At 39.0% G+C, this 20,691-nt stretch overlaps 1 protein-coding gene across 4 annotated transcripts in view; it reads right to left on the bottom strand.

Moving 5' to 3' along the window:
• Window positions 1-3,307, bottom strand: part of UNC13C (unc-13 homolog C) — a 615,854-nt gene extending 612,547 nt beyond the window's left edge. For 2 of the 4 annotated variants that reach the window (XM_067747577.1, XM_067747567.1), the window contains exon 1: window positions 2,700-3,307. The gene's annotated coding sequence lies outside the window, so the exon portion shown is untranslated. The remainder of the gene's footprint in view (window positions 1-2,699) is intronic. The other 2 variants (XM_067747553.1, XM_067747557.1) reach the window with 1 other exon arrangement.
• Window positions 3,308-20,691: the final 17,384 nt, after the last annotated feature.

The following is a 20,691-nucleotide window of genomic DNA, read 5'->3' as shown; positions in this document are numbered from 1 at the left end:
AGAAGGGAATTGGAGCTTAGCCATCCAAGCACAGAAAATTTAAGATCCAGAAGGATTTGTAACAATAGCAATAATAACAACAGATACAAATGCCTTGATTTTACAATTATTGTCTGAATGATGTTTTAAATTGTATGGTATCAAACAAGTTGATATTAGGTATAAACCATAATACCATTAGAAAGTGACTTTCTATCTGTAAAAGTGTGTTTTAGAAATAAATTTGGCATGTATTTTTCAATCCTCAAAATTTCTGGCTGAAAATTTTTTTCTGGTGGGAAGATGATTCTCACGTTTCAAAGATTCTGGAGAAAGTTTCTCCATAGTGAAGAGAATGGGTTGGAAAGAAGGAATAACAGGTGATGGTATTAAAAGTGTAAGACAATGTACAGGTGGCAGAATGCCTCAGAAAACTCACAGTAGGTGTACGAATTGCATTAACGGAGTAGGTCAATAGAAATGAAAGTGCATGGAGTACTGGGAAAAAGATATTTTCATACCAAAAATGTACTGATATTCAAAATCACAGATTTGCCCTAAATCAGCTAAGACGCAAAGGCTACTCTCTTCTCCACTGACCCTTACACACACACACACACACACACACACACACACACACACACACACACTTCATATAATCTGTCTTTGAAAAGGGAATTACCACAGTTGTCATCTGTTTACAATGTTCCATGGGCTTTGAAGCAAGTAGGTCCGTGCATCACACACTTACTTTATTGCTTCAAAGACTAGCCACCACAGAAAGGGGTTAGATGGCCTAGAAAGGGAAACACTTTACTTTGTTAATAATAGGCACATGGAAAGTGGATTCTCTAGGCTTATCTAACACGTTTACCTCATATTTCATGGGGGCATGGATTTACTGAATCACTTGCTAATGACAATTTCTGGAAGAAGTTACCAAGTCTCTATAGTCTAACAACTAATAATCAGATGCTAGGAAATAAACCATATCTGCTTATCCATTTTCAAATCCAAGTCCACAATTCTATTAAAATTACTTTCTCAAAAGAGTTCCATTGTAGTATGCAAAGGTAACTTTGTAAAGGAAAAGTTCAAATATTCTTTTAAATTATCTTAGTTTATTCATTAGTTTGAAAAAATAATCATTTAATGGACTCAGTAAAATTACTGTTGTATTGTTGCTATAGTGTTTCATCTACAGATATTATAATGCTCCCCATATTATAAGATGTCAACACAGAAGAAATACACAATTTTTTCCACACCTTACTAATGAACATAAATTCAACTTTTTGTCCATCTTCCAGATCACTCTTCTGGCCCAGGAATTGCTGGTAGTTGCTTACCATGTTTTGATATTGTTATTATAGTAACGTGTGGAATTTCAAAACAACTGATTTCCTCATTTTGCTATATGGCCCAAGTCAGTGCTCCAGACAGCTACGATTTGGCAAAAATGAGATTTTAGTTTTAAAAGAGCAGGGTGGTGATTTACTTTACAATATGCATACATTATAATTTAAATCCCATTTATTTCTATTCCATTTGTACTTTTAAATCATAATAAAGTAGGACCAATAATTAAAAATCAGTGTCCTAGAGCTTTGGCAGGAACCCTCTGTATTAACAAAACACTTAAAAATCTATAAAATACTTTGATATATTAAAAAAGTAGCAAACTTGATCATTCTCGTTTCTCTCTTCTAGTAAAGCTCATTGAATTTAAATACACTTATGTATAATGTACTACCAATTTCACCTACTTCTTTGAAAATACTGTATTGAAGTGTAAAAGATGTGAAGATTATTTTTAAAGCACTCCATTTATTATTAATTCAAAATGAGATAAACTTACATTCTTAGTTTTTTAAAGAAATGCAGAGTATTTTCGAAAACTCATTTTATGTGTGGTACCCACCCACCTCTTTCCTTTTTTCCTTGAAAATCCTAATGAGGAAAAGTGACTTTTGAGCTTTGTCATCTCAGCCTAGGTACTAAAAGCAGCCAACATTACTACTGTTGCCATATCTGTCTTTCTCTCTATTATACAAGTACATCGATGATGTAATTGCAGAAGTTAGGGTTTACTCAAGCTGTTGGAGTGAGGGATTTTTTTTAGATTGCCTCCTTCAGCAGGATAGAGCAATTGTAAAACAGAACCAAGTACACAATTTAAGCAGTTCATCTCTGGAAAGCAAATCTGCAGTATCTTCATCTTGAAGGACTGATCAACAGCTCGAAATGCAAAACCATTGGTCAAGCTCAATTTGCTCCAGACTGGATGCTGAGCTGGAAAAACACCTGGGTGACAACAATGCTAGTCTATGACACCTTGGCTTTTAACCCCTTCCAAGAAGTCCTCAACTTTTCTGTTTAGCTCTAATTTTTCCCCCAAATCCCAAGGGATTAGAAAATGTCCTCGCCTTTTATTGCAGCCTTGTTTTTTCCTAAGCAGATCTTCCCCCGAAAGTTGAGCACAAACTAAGCAATCATTTATCATTCTGCATTTAAAATAAAACAGTACCTGAGAAGTCTATGATCCTCAGCAGAACCAACCATATTACAAACACAGGAGAGCTGAGCGTTTAAAAATCATCTACTACACTAGAACCCCCCTGGTTGTTCTTCAAAGTGCAGATAAAAAGAATCGACCAGAAATGACAGACACAAAAATCACATGCAGATGAGGCAGCGCATACCGGGAAAAGAGAACATACCTGAGGGATTCTCCTTTAAAAAAAAATGCACACACCAGCTGGGCTGTTCCTCCCCTCCTTCTGGAGCGCCTGTGTTTTCCTTTCAGGAACACCACTTGCAATGCCGTTTCTAGTCTCCTTTCCTTTTTTTCGGCCACAAATAGTTGAAGCGGAGGCTGCGTCCTAGCGATCCGACTCAAGTGCAGTCAGGCATGCCTGTGGGCTGCAACGGTGTCTGTTCTTGTCAATTCTCTCGTGCTCTCCGGGCAGCCTGCAAAGCAATTTTACAACTTAGCTGCTGGCGCCAAACTGCCTTTCACTCTCCTCATTGCCAAATTCCTTCAGCAGCTCGTTTCTCATCTCTGTCTCTAGGAAAGCCAGAGGGGTTGTCTCCCGTGCGCCGACGAGCGCCCGGGTTCATCAACAATTGAGGGGCAGGAGCAGCGAGGCTGAGTGCGTGCTGGGAACTTCCCAAGCGCTGCCTCGGCCGCTGCTTTGGGGAATGCAGCACAGCCACCGTGCTGCCCCAGCCTCCTCTACCCAGAGCGCCTCGGCTCCCTCTGCCGCTGCCGCTGCCGCTGCACAGAGCAGCTCCTCCGAGCTGAGCCACAGCCCTTGCTCGCAGGAGATGCACTGTGGCCGCTGCCAGGTGTGGCCGTCACCACCGCACTGACAACTAACTGTGCGGGGCGCAGCTTCATATCTGGGGAAGACGCCTGTAATGCTGGCGCTTCCTCAGCCTAATTTTCCCTGTATCGCTGAGTGATGACCTAGGAGACAATCGTATGGCCAGTTCTGCTAGCCTCGTTTGCAGCCTCTTTTATAACAGAGATAATGTAATAATTACTGGTTTAGATGAGGTTAGCTGTGCTCGGAATCATGAAAAGTACAGTGCGCAGAGTGTAATTCCCAATTAGCCACCAAAAGACAACTAACAGAACACCCTATTTAGAGAGAGGAGATGCTGAGATCTCATCCCAGGTGGTCGTCTTCTTTTTAATGTGTGGAAAACCATTTGAATTAAATGCTCAAAAATCTGAATTAAAGACACATACACAAAGTGGGAAATGGTAGATAACTTAGAATGATCCAAAGGTTTTGTTTCTCACTTAGAAAGACTGCCTTCCCGTTTGATATGAGCATTTTACAGATCTGGCTAGGAACTGAATGGCCTTGCTTTCTTTTTTAGTTTTGCAGAGCAGAGGAGGTAGGGGGAGTAATAGCTCCCACTTTCCATCAATAAAGCATTTTCTATCCTCTAACCCTCCTGTTGAAACAAACACAAAAAAGTACTGGATCTTAAAATAAAGCCTTAGAGAAGCTCAAGTCCTGGAATAATCTGTAGGTTCGAAGCTGCATCTGGTCTGCTGGCTTACTTCTATTTACTTTTCTCAGCTTTTTAGAAAACAGGAGGATGTTTCCAGGACGAAAGAACAGTCGACTATCAGCCGAGATCAACCAGTATAAGAAACACAGACAGATGTGTGTGTCATTTTTCAATACATTTAAGGATGGATATTCCTTGACCAACTTTACAATTGACTCTACTTTGCCGAAATATTTACTCTACAATAGCTGCCAGCGAAATGAATGGTTAACCTTGATATCACAGTTTTGGCTAAACCTGTGGCCAAACACACTCCATTGACTATATATGACAACCAAATAATACCTCTATGACTGTTTTAAAAAATTGTCCCCAAATTTAACACAATGTATGTATCAGGTGCTGGTAGCCAAGTGCTTTCCCACTCCCAGCTCTCAGCCCCACCTTTAGCTCACAGCAGCACAGCTTCCTCAACCTGCTGCTTAAGTGACTATTAATAGACTTGAGCAGCTGCTCAAGGTCTAATGAGCTGCATCGGGGGGCAAACACTGGGGCAGTGTGATCCCCACCTTCAGCAGCCACCAGCGTGGCTGCCAGGACAAAACTCAGCTGCCCCAGGGTTTTAAGCACTCAACAGTAGGAAAGGAAAACTCTTAGACCTGAAAGTAGATTGTAAGGCAAGCCATGACTTTTTTATACAGAAAAATTCAGGCTAGTCAAGACACAGTTTTTGAGAGTGCCCTTCAATACACAGAGGAAAGAAACGCCTATTCAGAGTCTTCTTTTCTTCTTTTTCTGGTGTGCAATACCCACAACAAAGTGCTGAGGCTATGCCCAGCTGAGAGCCCCCAGTACCCAGCATAGTACAATATATATAAGTCCTCAGTAAACTGGGGTATAATGTCAGTGTTTTAAATGTTTAAACCTACAGAAGGAAATACAAGAGGATCCTAACCCTGAGTGGTCTCCAGAATGTGTTATGCAGTGTAAAGAAAAGAGGTGTGAAAAATATTGCTCTAATTCAAATACACTCATAGAGGAAATAACAACAGGGTTACTGATCATCAGTCTGTTTTTTAAGACGAATGCTCCAAAGCCAGTGTGTGTGTTCTGATAAATGTACTGCTTAACTCTAATCATCAGCATTCTGGTTACATATTTCAAAATGGAAATTGTTTACATCTCTGAAAGTGGCAGGAATCATGTGTCTGAGGGATACCAGCTGCTAATAAAATAGGTCACTACTGGAAAGAGTGACAGAGCTTGATGACTTCACTGACCTGCAAGGACACCACAGTTCCTAATAGAATTTCCTAGGTGCTTGTTGGGTAGTTTTCACCTGCTGAGTATCTGATTTGAATAATGTGTACTCACAATGATATAAATGCAGCATTGAGTTAGAGTCCTGCACATGCTTATCAATAAAACACAGTCATTTCTGCAAAGAGCTTTTCAAATTCTTGGATTAGTGACATTAAGCAACACAGGAGAGTAAACGATTGATTTCCATATATATACTTACAAATTCACATACACACACCCCAAAACTTATTCACAGATTGATTAAGACAATAAGATCATGTTTTCCTCTAAGTCTTCCAGCTGTAATTTCAGGAGGAATAAAACGTCGAGGGTACTATTCAACTCCCACGTCCCAGGACATAAGCTGGGCCAGATCATTTGCCTCATTTATGTCTCAGATGGGAGAAAAGCAAGCTGTCTGGATCAATGGTCATTTTTTATTGATAGTAAAGCTTGACGAAACCGAAAGGATGAAGTAAAAGGGCCATTCTTGTATAATTTTGTTATTGTCAGTGCACCTGGCTTTAAGCAACAAAGGAATTCTTGAAAAAGCATAAATCAAACTTGTGTGCACTGAATTGTATTTTCAGCTTTCTAGAAAACCTCGCTCTTTATTTCAGGGAACTGGGAACCAATCACTAGACCTCACTATTTTTAAAAAACTGTGACCAGTCGTTGGCTCTCTGTATCCATTCAAATGAATTGGTAAAATTGATTAACTGTCAAGATGATTGAGGACAAAAACATGATTACATCTAAAATAGCAAGCTGTTGTTTCTAGCTCTGTGTAACTGAATAATACATAGGGGAACAAATATTTTGGAATAAGCCACCCAGTGCAATTTGGAAATACTTGCAAAATGTTGATTTCATGATAGCAAAGCACACACTAAGTTCTGCTTTTAATGCTTTCCATTTAATTATGGATCACTTAAAAATTGTACCTAGAGCAGAAGTAACTGTGTAACTTCAGAGACTAGGTCACACAAGGTACTGCAGATTTCCTTTGCCCACTCTTTCTTGCTCACTCTGGGAGAAGCTAGCTGCATGTCATGAGGACACTCAAGCAGCCCAGGAGAAAGCCAACATGGTCAGGAACTAAGGTCTTCTGCCAACAGCCAGATTGGAACTGAGACTTCCTGCCAACTGTCACGTGCACGAGCTATTATGAAAGCTGAAATTCTATAGCCACATTCAAGCTTTGACCTGACTACAGCCCCTTCTGACATGCTGAATGAAACCACCAAAGGAACCCCTAAGGCAGAAATACCCAGCAGCTAAGTTATTCCTGAAATTCTGACCCACAGAAACTGTAATATAATAAACATTCATTGTTTAGAAGAAAGAAGGAAAAGAAGGAAGGACGGAGGGAAGGAAGGAGGGAAGGAAGGAAGGAAGGAAGGAAGGGAGGAAGGGAGGGAGGGAGGAAGGAAGGAAGGAAAGGAAAAAGAAAGATAGAAACAAAGAGAAAGAAAGAAGGAAAGAAAAGAGAAAGAAAGAAAGGAAGGAAGAAAGAAAGAAAGAAAGAAAGAGGGAGGAAGGGGGAGGGAGGAAGGAAGAAAGAGAAAGAAAAAAAATGTACCTTTGAAATTTCCAAATGAGGAAATTAATTGACATGTAGATTTAAGTACACTTAAGTGTTTTAAGGTATAAAAATTTTAGGTTCAACAAATTCAATAACAAGATGAGCATATACCATACTTTCCTAGTCAGTATTGGTAGTTTTCTTCTCTGGGCCTTCTTAGCACTTTTATAAACCTCTATTATAGCATTAATTGATTATAAAGTAGTTAACTATTAATTTACTCATCTGTTTGCTGTTCCATGCTAGAAGGTTCCTTGAGGACAGAGATCATGGTCACTTATGTTTCTATCATCAATGCCCAGACGAAGGCCAGGCTCATGAAAGGTAGGTTGAGTGAGTAACACTGTGCTTAGTTAGTAGAGCACAGAGTTAATGAGGCTAAGGACATGAGTTGCGTCCCTGTGTAGCCAATTAGCTTTGTTCTATTTCTTGGTCCAAGTGGCACCCTTAGTTCACACCAGCTGTCTCATATATATGTGCCAGATCAAACCTTCTAACTACATACTTCAACAGTGGGGAGTCCGTAACACAATAATAATATCTAAGGTTTAAAGCCCTTACAAAGTGTTTTTCCATGCATTTTCTCATTTGATACTTATCTTTAAAAACCTGCAAGACATAGTAGTCCTGTTATTGGCCCCATATTCACATGATGAAGCAGACTCAGAAAGGCTACATGACTTACCTGATTGCACAGAACTAGTAAGTGATGGAGACTAGGTAACAAATCAGCCATTCAACTCCTATTTTAAGACTGGTTCCAAGGCAAGGAGCTGACAGGTATCTATTTAAACTAACACCATAATAGACGGCAAATGTTGTAAGTTGTTTTTTTTTAAAATAAATAAAGTGAATGAAATTATTCACGCAGATGATCTTTTAGAATATTTCTGCTTGGATAATTGTCATTAGACCTTGGGTAATGATCGTTCACTACTGGATGCTATCTGGCATGATAGCATCTATACTCTCATTCTGATGTGCTGGTTTTTATTTTCCTTATGTAAAATTAGTTGTCAGCACTGTACTCAAGCAAATCACCAGATGAAGGTATCTTTGAAGTGGTTCTAATTTGCTGAAAAAACACAGCATATGGATGAATAGAAAGTTTCCCATTTCCTTATTCCTTTGATTTTAGTTGATTCAGGGAACTATGATTTAGTGATGCAGCACAACATCTAAAAGTTCTGACTCTGGAATCACAGTGTCTGGTTTCTAATCTGAGCCCTAACATGTACTTACCTTTCTGACTTTGGTCAAGTTTCTTAACTTCTCTAAGCTTTAGTTACTTCATCTGTAAAATTGTGTAAAAATAATCCCTATTCATTCTCTTGCTGATAAATCAAGGGAGATCGTCCTTGTAAAGCAGTTTGGTACATACATGACTTGTAGTCATGATTCAATAAATATTAGCTAGTAATAATTAATGTTATCAAACGTCTTACCAGATATCACTGTCCTCATTTTCTGCTGTTACTAGCCTGCCTTACATTCATCATGGTGAAGTTTTCAAAGAAGTAAATTATTTTTAAATTATAATAAGAATTTTTTTTAAAATCACAGTTTTAGAATAACAAAGGGCCTATTTTTGATTCATAGCTCTGCTGCTTTCTTCCTGTATGGTCTTATACTAGTTTTGTAACCTCTCTGAGCTTCAGTTTCCTGTGTTTGTATGTACTATGTGTTCAGTATATGTATTCCCTTTTTCTTTTTCAACTTTTGTTAAATCCGACTTTTCTGGGACTAATGAACCAGGTGGTTAGAATCATAAACTCAGAGAAAGTTAAAACAGAGATGAACGAAGCAGTTAATTTGTACTTTTCCCTTCTCATTTTATTAATATATATGAGAACAATTGGCACACTTAACTTTCCCAAGAAAGAATGAATACTGCCTAATAAGCTACATACATATTTCACAGATAAGCACAAGATAATGTCACACTACCTTTTCTATTCTTTATTGATTTCCATATGCAAATTTTAACTTGGTTTGACAAAGATAAAAATTATCATTTTAATGGTTTATATTTGCTTGCTAAACATTTTATGTCCACTAGAAATTTTTACACGCTTGATAATAAAGTTCATATATAAATTGAGCTACCGTGTTCAATATTAGAGGGAACAAATGTCTCACATAAAATATTTATGTATATAGTGATAAATAAATGATTCTTGGGTTTTCTTTTCTTATCTTTCCCTCTAGTGCAAAGGTTAAGGAGTACAATTTTAAATCATACTACTTCCCAGTATTTCAGGAGTTATTCAACATATGCTAATGACTCCAAGGACAGTGGAAATGACCCCAATAGAAGCTTCATATGACTGGATTAGAATCATTACCAACCAAAAACTGCATAGATTCAAAATTTGTGAAGATATATCCTTTTTCTAACCGAATTTGGTACTAAACCATATTTGGTATTAAAGAGATTTTATTTGCCCAGTTTCTGGTTATAAGCAATGGTTCATGGCTTACATTAAAAGTCCTTTCCACCTAGCTTAAACAACTGTGTACGACATATACAAACCATGAGTCAGTACAAGAGCATATTTCTCTGAAATAGTCTAAAATACTTTTATCAAAAATAGATATACTTCAAATATTTTGTTTAATAAAATCGGACATCATAGCCCTCCTCTTCGTGCCATTTCATATTCTGCTCAGTTTCCTTGTTGTTATCTCCAGAGAGCACATTCATATACTCAGCAAAGCCTGGAAGGAAAAGAGCAAAAACAAAACCCTGCTTGCTGGTTTGGAGCCAGGGAAAAAGGCTCTCTTATCAGAAGGTCTGACTCTATGTCAACTGTGAACTTCATGAAGTTTGGAATCAGAGCTTTTCACTTTCCCCGTCTGCCCTTTTTTGTTTCTCCTTCAGCATCTCTTTCTTTTACTTTGGAGTGTTACTGAGAAAAAGGCTCTCTAACCAATGCCATGTTCGAAATTAATAAATTATATCACTTGGGAGGAACAAGAAGTTAAGACAATGAACCCACAGTCTTTCAAGAATAATTCTGAAAGTACAATTGGTACATAGTACAATTGGTAATTTTAGTGTTTAGGACACCTATAAAATGAGGGGAAATAAAGAGCAGCTACCCATTTGTGTTTGTTGTGAGAGTTAAATGCATGAAAAATGTAAAAAGCTTGACAGTTTATCAGCCATTGTTGTTACCAATATAATCATTGTCTTTCTTATGGGTTCTGGAGAAGGAGAAGTTACACCTCTGGAAGTGGTAGGAGGAAGCAATACCTTGTAGTATCAGAGAAGGATCAGATGGGAGATAATAAACAGTCTTCCTCATGTAGATGGATTTTTTCCAGTTTCCAAACATATACCCTGAGAAAAAGGTGTTTTTAAAGAAGACCAGAAAGATCTTCTGCTAAAAATGTCACCCTATTACAATACCTGAAATTCTCACATCTAGTGGAGAATTTTTTAGATTGATAAGTGATCTTATATTAAGTTAAAAATAGTGTTACCTGCAAATACTTTCTCCTTTTTTTTTTTAACGTCTTTATTGGAGAAAGGTTGCTTTATAATGCTGTGTTAGTTTCCGCTGTATGACAAACTGAATCAGCCATATATATACATACATCACCATATCCCCTCCCTCTTACATCTCCCTCCCACCCTCCCTGTTCCACCCCTCTAGGTGGACACAAAGCACTAAGCTGATCTCCCTGTGCTATGCAACTGCTCCCCACTAGCTAACTATTTTACATTTGGTAGTGTATAAATGTCAATGTAACTCTCTCACTTCGTCCCAGGTTACCCTTCCCCCTCCCAGTGTCCTCAAGTTGATTCTCTACATCTGCGTGTTTATTCCTGTCCTGTCCCTAGGTTCTTCAGAAACTTTTTTTTTTTTAGATTCCATATATATGTGTTAGCATACGATATTTGTTATTCTCTTTCTGACTTACTTCACTGTATGACAGACTCTAGGTCTGTGCACCTCACTACAAAAATTTCAATTTCATTTCTTTTTATGGCTGAGTAATATTCCATTGTATATTTGTGCCACCTTTTCTTTATCCATTCATCTGTCGATGGACACTTAGGTTGCTTCCAGGTCCTGGCTATTCTAAATAGAGCTGCAATGAACATTGTGGTACATGACTTTTTTGGAATTATGGTTTTCTCAGGGTATATGCCCAGTAGTGGGATTGCTGGGTCATACTGTAGTACTATTTATAGATTTTTTTAAAAACCTCTTTATTGGAGTATAATTGCTTTAAAATGGTGTGTTAGTTTCTGCTTTATAACAAAGTGAATTAGCTATACATTTACATATGTTCCCATATCTCTTCCCTCTTGCATCTCCCTCCCTCCCACCCTCCCTATCCCACCCCTCCAGGCGGTCACAAAGCACTGAGCTGATCTCCCCGTGCTAGGCGGCTGCTTCCCACTAGCTATCTACCTTACGTTTGGTAGTGTATATATGTCCATGCCTCTCGCTTTGTCACAGCTTACCCTTCCCCCTCCCCATATGCTCAAGTCCATTCTCTAGGAGGTCTGTGTCTTTATTCCGGTGTTACCCCTAGGTTCTTCAAGACATTTTTTTTTCTTAAATTCCATATATATGTATTAGCATATGGTATTTGTCTTTCTCTTTCTGACTTACTTCACTCTGTATGACAGACTCTAGGTCTATCCACCTCATTACAAATAGCTCAATTTCGTTTCTTTTTTATGGCTGAGTAATATTCCATTGTATATATGTGCCACATCTTTATCCATTCATCCAATATGCTCTTTGGAGAAATGTCTATTGAGGTCTTCTGCCCATTTTTGGATTGGGTTGTTTGTTTCTTTGATATTGAGCTGCATGAGCTGCTTGTAAATTTTGGAGATTAATCCTTTGTCAGTTGCTTCATTTGCAAATATTTTCTCCCATTCTGAGGGTTGTCTTTTCACCTTGTTTATGGTTTCCTTTGCTGTGCAAAGGCTTTGAAGTTTCATTAGGTCCCATTTGTTTATTTTTGTTTTTATTGCCATTTCTCTAGGACGTGGGTCAAAAAGGATCTTGCTGTGATTTATGTCCTGGAGTGTTCTGCCTATGTTTTCCTCTAAAAGTTTTATAGTGTCTGGCCTTACATTTAGATCTTTAATCCATTTTGAGTTGATCTTTGTGTATGGTGTTAGGGAGTGTTCTAATTTCATTCTTTTACATGCAGCTGTCCAGTTTTCCCAGCACCACTTATAGAAGAGGCTGTCTTTTCTCCACTGTATACTCTTGCCTCCTTTATCAAAAATAAGGTAACCATAGGTGCGTGGGTTTATCTCTGGGCTTTCTATCCTGTTCCATTGATCTATATTTCTGTTTCTGTGCCAGTACCATGCTGTCTTGATTACTGTAGCTTTGTAGTATAGTCTAAAGTCAGGGAGCCTGATTCCTCCAGCTCCGTTTTTCTTTCTCAAGATTGCTTTGGCTATTCAGAGTCTTCTGTGTTTCCATAGACACTGTGAAATTTTTTGCTCTAGTTCTGTGAAAAATGCCATTGGTAGTTTCATAGGTATTTCATTGAATCTGTAGATTGCTTTGGGTAGTATCGTCATTTACACAATGTTGATTCTTCCAATCCAAGAACATGGTATATCTCTCCAGCTGTCTGTATGATCTTTAATTTCTTTCATCAGTGTCTTATAGTTTGCTGCATACAGGACTTTTGTCTCCTTAGGTAGCTTTATTCCTAGATATTTCATTATTTTTGTTGCAGTGGTAAATTGGAGTGTTTCCTTAATTTCTCTTTCAAATTTTTCATCATTACTGTATAGGAATGCAAGAGATTCCTGTGCATTAATTTTGTCTCCTGCTACTTTACCAAATTCATTGATTAGCTCTAGTAGTTTTCTGGTAGCATCTTTAGGAGTCTCTATGTATAGTATCATGTCATCTGCAAACAGTGACAGTTATACTACTTCTTTTCCAATTTGGATTCCTTTAATTTTTTTTTCTTCTATGATTGCCATGGCTAAAACTTCCAAAACTATACTGAATAACAGTAGTGAGAGTGGGCAACATTTTCTTTTTCCTGATCTTAGTGGAAATGGTTTCTGTTTTGCACCATTGAAAACAATGTTGGCTGTCGGTGTGTCATACATGGGCTTTATTATGTTGAGCTAAGTTCCCTCTATGCCTACTTTCTGGAAGGGTTTTATCATAAATGGGTGTTGAATTTTGTTGAAAACTTTTTCTGCATCTACTGAGAAGATCATATAGTTTTTATCCTTCAATTTGTTAATATGGTGTATCACATTGATTGATTTGCATATATTGAAGAATCCTTGCATTCCTGGGGTAAACCTCACTTGATCATGGTGTATGATCCTTTTAACGTGCTCTTGGATTCTGTTTGCTAGTATTTTGTTGAAGATTTTTGCCTCTATCTTCATCAGTGATATTGGCCTATAGTTTTCATTCTTTGTGACATCTTTTTCTGGTTTTGGTATCAAGGTGATGGTGGCCTCGTAGAAGGAGTTTGGGAGTGTTCCTCCCTCTGCTATATTTTGGAAGAGTTTGAGAAGGATAGGTGTTAGCTCTTCTCTAAGTGTTTTATAGAATTCGCCTGTGCAGCCATCTGGTCCTGGGCTTTTGCTTGTTGGAAGACTTTTAATCACAGTTTCAATTTCAGTGCTTGTGATTGCTCTGTTCATATTTTCTATTTCTTCCTGGTTCAGTCTCAGAAAGTTGTGCTTTTCAAGAATTTGTCCACTTCTTCCAGGTTGTCCATTTTATTGGCATAGAGTTGTTTGTAGTAATCTCTCATAAGCTTCCGTATTTCTGAAGTGTTAGTTGTTACTTCTCCTTTTTTATTTCTAATTCTATTGATCTGAGTCTTCTCCCTTTTGTCCTTGTAGAGTCTGGCTAATGGTTTATCAATTTTGTTTATCTTCTCAAAGAACCAGCTTTTAGTTTTATTGATCTTTGCTATTGTTTCCTTCATTTCTTTTTCATGTATTTCTGATCTGATCTTTATGATTTCTATCCTTTTGCTAACTTTGGTGTTTTTTTGTTCTTCTTTCTCTAATTGCTTTAGGTGTAAGGTTAGGTTGTTTATTTGAAATGTTTCTTGTTTCTTGAGATAGGATTGTATTGCTGTAAACTTCCCTCTTAGAACTGCTTTTGCTGCATCCCATAGGTTTTGGGTTGTCGTGTTTTCATTATCCTTTGTTTCTAGGTATTTTTCAATTTCCTCTTGATTTTTTCAGTGATCTCTTGGTTATTAAGTAGTGTATTGTTTATTCTCCATGTGTTTGCATTTTTTACAGATTTTTTCTGTAATTGATATCTAGTCTCATAGTGTTGTGTTCAGAAAAGATACATGATACAATTTCAACTTCCTCAAATTTTTCAAGGCTTTGTGACCCAAGATATGATCTATCCTGGAGAATGTTCCATGAGCACTTGAGAAGAAAGTGTATTCTGTTTTTTTTGGATGGCATGTCCTATAAATGTCAATTAAGTCCATCTTGTTTAATGTATCATTTAAAGCTTGTGTTTCCTTATTTATTTTACATTTTCGATGATCTGTCCATTGGTGAAAGTGCGGTGTTAAAGTCCCCTGCTATTATTGTGTTACTGTCGATTTCCTCTTTCATGGGTGTTACCATTTGCCTAATGTATTGAATTCCTCCTATATTGGGTGCATAAATATTTACAATTGTTATATCTTCTTCTTGGATTGATCCCTTGATCATTATGTTGTGTCCTTCTTTGTCTCTTGTAAGAGTCTTTATTTTAAACTCTAGCTTGTCTGATATGAGAATTGATACTCCAGTTTTCTTTTGATTTCCACTGCATGGAATATCTTTTTCCATCCTCTCACTTTCAGTCTGTATGTGTCCCTAGGTCTGAATTGGGTCTCTTGTAGACAGCATATATATGGGTCTTGTTTTTGTATCCATTCAGCCAGTCTATGTCTGTTTGCTGAAGCATCTAATCCATTCACATTTAAGGTAATTATCGATGTGTATGTTCCTATTACCATTTTCTTAATTGTTTTTGGGTTTTTTTGGTAGGTTTTTTCCTTCTCTTGTGTTTCCTGCCTAAAGAACTTCCTTTAGCATTTGCTGTAAAGATGGTTTGGTGGTGCTCTCTTAACTTTTGCTTGTCTATAAAGGTTTTAATTTCTCCATCAAATCTGAATGAGATCCTTGCTGGATACAGTAATCTTGGTTGTAGGTTTTTCCTTTTCATCACTTTAAATATGTCCTGCCACACTCTTCTGGCTTGCAGTTTCTCTGAAAGATCAGCTGTTAACCTTACAGGGATTCTTTTGTATGTTATGTGTTGCTTTTCCCTTGCTACTTTTAATATTTCTTTGTATTTAATTTTTGATAGTTTGATTAATATGTGTCTTGGCGTGTTTCTCCTTGGATTTATCCTGTATGGGACTCTCTGTGCTTCCTGGACTTGATTGACTATTTCCTTTCCCTTAGTAGGGAAGTTTTCAACTATAATCTCTTCAAATATTTTCTCAGTCCCTTTCTTTTTCACTTCTTTTTCTGGGACCTCTATAATTCAAATGTTGGTGCGTTTAATGTTGCCCCAGAGGTCTCTGAGTCTGTCCTCAATTCTTTTCTTTCTTTTTTCTGCTCTGTGGCAGTTATGTCCACTATTTTATCTTCCAGGTCACTTATCCGTTCTTCTGCTTTAGTTATTCTTCTATTGATTCCTTCTAGAGAATTTTTAATTTCATTTATTGTGTTGTTCATCACTGTTTGTTTGCTCTTTAGTTCTTCTAGGTCCTTGTTAAACATTTCTTGTATTTTCTCCATTCTATTTTCAAGATTTTGGATCATCTTTACTATCATTATTCTGAATTCTTTTTCAGGTAGACTGCCTATTTCCTCTTCATTTGTTTGGTCCAGCGGGTTTTTTACCTTGCTCCTTCATCTGCTGTGTTTTTCTGTCTTCTCATTTTGCTTAGCTTACTGTGTTTGGCGTTTCCATTTTGCAGGCTGCAGGTTTGCAGTTCCCTTTTTTTTTTTGGAGTCTGCCCCCAGTAGCTAAGGGTGTTTCAGTGGGGTGTGTAGCCTTCCTGGTGGAGGGGACTAGTGCCTGTATTCTGGTGGATGAGGCTCGGTCTTGTATTTCTGGTGGGCAGGACCACATCCGGTGGTCTGTTTTGGGGTGCCTGTGAACTTATTATGATTGTAGGCAGCATCTCTGCTAGTGGGTGGTGGTGTTTTCTTGTCTTGCTAGTTGTTTGGCATGGGGTATCTAGCACTGGATCTTGCTGGTCATTGAGTGGAGCTGGGTTTTTAGCATTGAGACAGAGATCTCTGGGAGAGCTCTCACCGTTTGATATTACATGGGGCCGGGAGGCCTCTGGTGGACCAATATCATGAACTTGGCTCTCCCACCTCAGAGGCTCAGGCCTGACACCTGGCTGGATCACCAAGACCCTGTCAGCCACACAGCTTAGAAGAAAAGGGAGGAAAAAAAAAAGAAATAAAATAAAGTTGTTAAATAAAAAATTAAAAATATTATTAAAAGTAAAAAACACAAAAGGAAAAATAGAGAGCAACCAAACCAATATAAACAAATTCACCAATGACAACAAGCGCTAAAAACTATACTAAAGAAAAAAAAAATGGACAGAGAGAATCCTAGGACACATGGTAAAAGCAAACCTATACAGACAAAATCACACAAAGAGACATATACATACACACTCACAAAAAGAAAAAGGTAAAATATATATATATATATATATATATATAAAGGAAGAGAGCAACCAAATCAGTAAACAAATCTACCAGTGATAATAAGCTCTAAATACTAAACTAAGATAAACATAAAACCAGAAACAAATTAGATGCAGAAAGCAAACCCCAAGTCTACAGTTGCTCCCACAGTCCATCGCCTCAATTTTGGGATGATTGTTGTCTATTCAGGTATTCCACAGATGCAGGGTACATCAAGTTGATTGTGGAGATTTAATCCGCTGCTCCTGAGGCTGCCGGGAGAGATTTCCCTTTCTCCTCTTTGTTCGCACAGCTCTCAGGGTTCAGCTTTGGATTTGATCCCACCTCTGCATGTAGGTCACACTCTGGCGTCTGTTCCCTGCCCAGACAGGACAGGGTTCAAGTAGCCACTGATTAGGGGGCTCTGGCTCACTCAGGCCAGGTGGAGGGAGGGGTATGGAATGAGAGGTGAGCCAGCGGCGGCAGAGACCAACAGGACGTCACACCAGCCTGAAGCTCGGCATGTGTTCTCCCAGGGAAGTTGTCCCTGGGTCACAGGGCCCTGGCAGTGGCAGGCTGCACAGGCTCCCAGGAGGGGAGGTGTGGACAGTGACCTGCGCTTGCATACAGGCTTCTTGGTGGCTGCAGCAGCAGCCTTAGCGTCTCATGCCCGTCTCTGGTGTCCGCACTGATAGCCACGGCTCACGCCCATCTCTGGATCTCGTTTAGGCAGTGCTCTGAAGCCCCTCTCCTCACACACCCTGAAACAATGCTCTCTTGCCTCTTAGGCAGTTCCAGATATTTTCCCAGACTCCCGCCCAGCTAGCTGTGGCACACTAGCCCCGTTCAGGCTGTGTTCATGCAGCCAACCCCAGTCCTCTCCCTGGGATCCAACTGAAGCCAGAGCCTCAGCTCCCAGCCCCCGCCCATCCTGGCAAGTGAGCAGACAAGACTCTCAGTCTGGTGAGTGCTGGTCGGCACCAATTCTCTGTGCAGATCTCTCTGCTTTGCCCTCTGCACCCCTGTTGCTCTACACCGCTGTTGCTGCGCTCTCCTCTGTGTCTCCGAAGCTTCCCCTCACCCAAACCCCATCTTCACTAGTGAAGGGGCTTTCTAGTGTGGGGAAACTTTTCCTCCTTCACAGCTCCCTCCCAGAGGTGCAGGTCCCGTCCCTATTCTTTTGTCTGTTTTTTCTTTTTTCCTTTGCCCTACCCAGGTAGGTGGGGAGTTTCTTGCCTTTTGGGAAGTCTGAGGTCTTCTACCAGTGTTCAGTAGGTGTTCTGTAGGGGTTGTTCCACATGTAGATGTATCTTTGTTGTATTTGTGGGGAGGAAGGTGATCTCCACGTCTTACTCCTCTGCCATCTTGAAGGTCTACTCTCCCATTTTGTATGTTGACTTTTCACTCTGTTGACTGTTTCCTTTGATATGCAGAAGATTTTTAAGTTTGATTTACTATCACTGTCTATTTTTGGTTTTGTTGACTGTGCTTATACTGTCATATCCAAGAAATCACTGACAAATTCAAAGTCTTGTAGCTTTCCCCTATATTTTCTTCTAGAATTTATATAATTTTAGTTCTCATGTCTAGGTCTTTAATCAATTTTGAGTTAAAATTTGTATAAAGTGTAAGGTTAGGTCCAGCTTCATTCTTTTGCATGTGGATATCTAGTTTTCCCAATACCATTTGTTGAAGAGACTATAGTTTCTCCATTGTGTGGTTTTGGCATTGTTGTCAAAGATTACTAGACCATATATGCAAGAATTTATTTCTCGGCTCTCTTCTATTCCATCGGCCCGTATGTCTTTCTCTGATAAGGGTTTAATATCCAGAATATACAAAGAACTCCTACAACTCAGCAACAAAAATTAACCCAATTTAAAAATGGGCAAATGACTTGAATAGACATTTCTCCAGAGAAGGTATACAAATGGCCAACAAGCATATGAAAATAGGCTCAATATCACTAATCATTAGAGAAAGTCAAAATAAAACCACAATGAGATATCACTTCACACCCATTAGGATGGACACAATCAAAAAACAAAACAAAACACCCCACAGTGTTTATGAGGATGTGGAGAAATTACAACTCTTGTGCACTGTTGGTGGGAAAATAAAATGGTACAGCCACTATGAAAAACAGTATGGAGGTTCCTCAAAAAATTAAAATTATCATGTAATCCAGCAATCCCACTTCTGGGTATATAGCCAAAATAGGTGAAAGCAGGATATCAAAGAGATATTCACACACCTATGTTCATTGCAGCATTATTTCAATAGCTAAGAGGTGGAAGTAACCCAAATGTCCATCAACGGATAAATGGATAAAGAAAATGTAGTACAGCTGATCCTTTAAAAATGTGGGGATTAAGGGCACCAACCCCCAGCAGTCAAAAATCCTCATACAACTTTACAGTCTCCTGGGTGTATCTGGGGTTCTGCATCTTCAGGTTAAACTAACTGAGGATCGTGTAGTATTGTAGTAAATATTTACTGAAAAATATTCATGTATGAGTGGACTCACACAGTTGATGTTGTTCTAGGGTTGACTGTATACACATACAACAGAATATCATTCAATCTTAAAAAGGAAGGAAATCCTGTCACTTACTACAACATGGGTGAACCTGGAGGACATTATGCTAAGTGAAATAAGCCAGTCTCAAAAAGAAAAATACTGTATGATTCCCCTTGTATGAGGCACCTAAAGTAGTCAAACTTACAGAAACAGAAAGTAGAATGGTGGTTACCAGGGACAGGGGGAGGGGGAAATGGAGAGCTGGTGTTCAATGGGTATAGAGTTTCAGTTTTGCAGGATAAAATGTTCTAAAGATCTGTTGCACTAGGATATGCATAGTCTTAGCACTACTGAATGGTACGCCTAAAACTGTTGAACATTATAAATTTTACGTTATGTGTTATTAATCAAATTTTTTTAAGTACTGCTATTTGAAGGGGGTATTATGTTAAACTGCATATTACCATATATAAAATAGTTTATCCGGCTTCCCTGGTGGCACAGTGGTTCAGAGTCCGCCGGCCGATGCAGGGGACACCGGTTCGTGCCCCGGTCCGGGAAGATCCCACATGCTGCGGAGCGGCTGGGCCCGTGAGCCATGGCCGCTGAACCTGCGTGTCCGGAGCCTGTGGTCCGCAACGGGAGAGGCCACAACAGTGAGAGGCCTGCGTACCACAAAAAAAAAAAAAAAAAACTTTATCAAGTTCCTCCTGGAGATGGAGGATAGAATGCTGGAACTGCCTCCATCTTGATCTCCTAAGAGCACGACCAGTGGTTGCCCTGAGGTGCCTCATATTTCTCAAGTGCTCTCCCTTCCATGCTCTTGTCTTTTTTCTTTTCTTTTCTTTTCTTTTTTTTGTGGTATGCGGGCCTCTCACCACTGCGGCCTCTCCCGTTGTGGAGCACAGGCTCCGGACACACAGGCTCAGCGGTCATGGCTCACGGGCCCAGCCGCTCCGCGGCAATGTGGGATCTTCCCAGACCGGGGCATGAACCCGTGTCCCCTACATCGACAGGAAGACTCTCAACCACTGCTCCACCAGAGAAGCCTCCATGCTCTTGTCTTTTATAGGCTTAGTTCCAGTGATCAACTATCCTGCTCTGACTCTTCTTCATTTCTTCTTGATCAATTTGCAATAATTGTCCCTTGGCTTCTATATAATTCATGGGTCTGAGATCTCTGGCCCTCCAAAGTTTCTGGTTGGTAAACTCTTTCCCTGTAGAACAGAGGTGGCAAACACAAATAATTCCAATGGTCAGGAAGGTCATGTTGATGGTTTACATTATTTGAGTGTGATAAAATTCAGAGAAATGGGGACTGTAAGAAACTGCAGTGTACAAGCCCTATAAAAGGGATAATGAGAGGCACACTGGACAATAAGATCTGCTTGTTCTTTTAAATACGCCATAAATCTGGAACTTTATATAAAAACTTTCAATTTTAAACAATTCCCATGCAGAAACAAAATAAAACAAAACAGAACTGTGGGTTCTTTGCAGTTGATTGGCCATCAGCTTCTGATTATTGCTATAAAACTCAAAGAGATAAGAAATGTGGATATTCTCCCAATCTCAAATTAC

The sequence above is a fragment of the Pseudorca crassidens genome, chromosome 1 (genome assembly GCF_039906515.1).
Source record: "Pseudorca crassidens isolate mPseCra1 chromosome 1, mPseCra1.hap1, whole genome shotgun sequence".
Lineage (NCBI taxonomy): Eukaryota > Metazoa > Chordata > Mammalia > Artiodactyla > Delphinidae > Pseudorca > Pseudorca crassidens.
The sequence above is the reverse complement of the archived record's forward strand: the minus strand, read 5'-3'. Positions and strand labels throughout refer to the sequence as shown.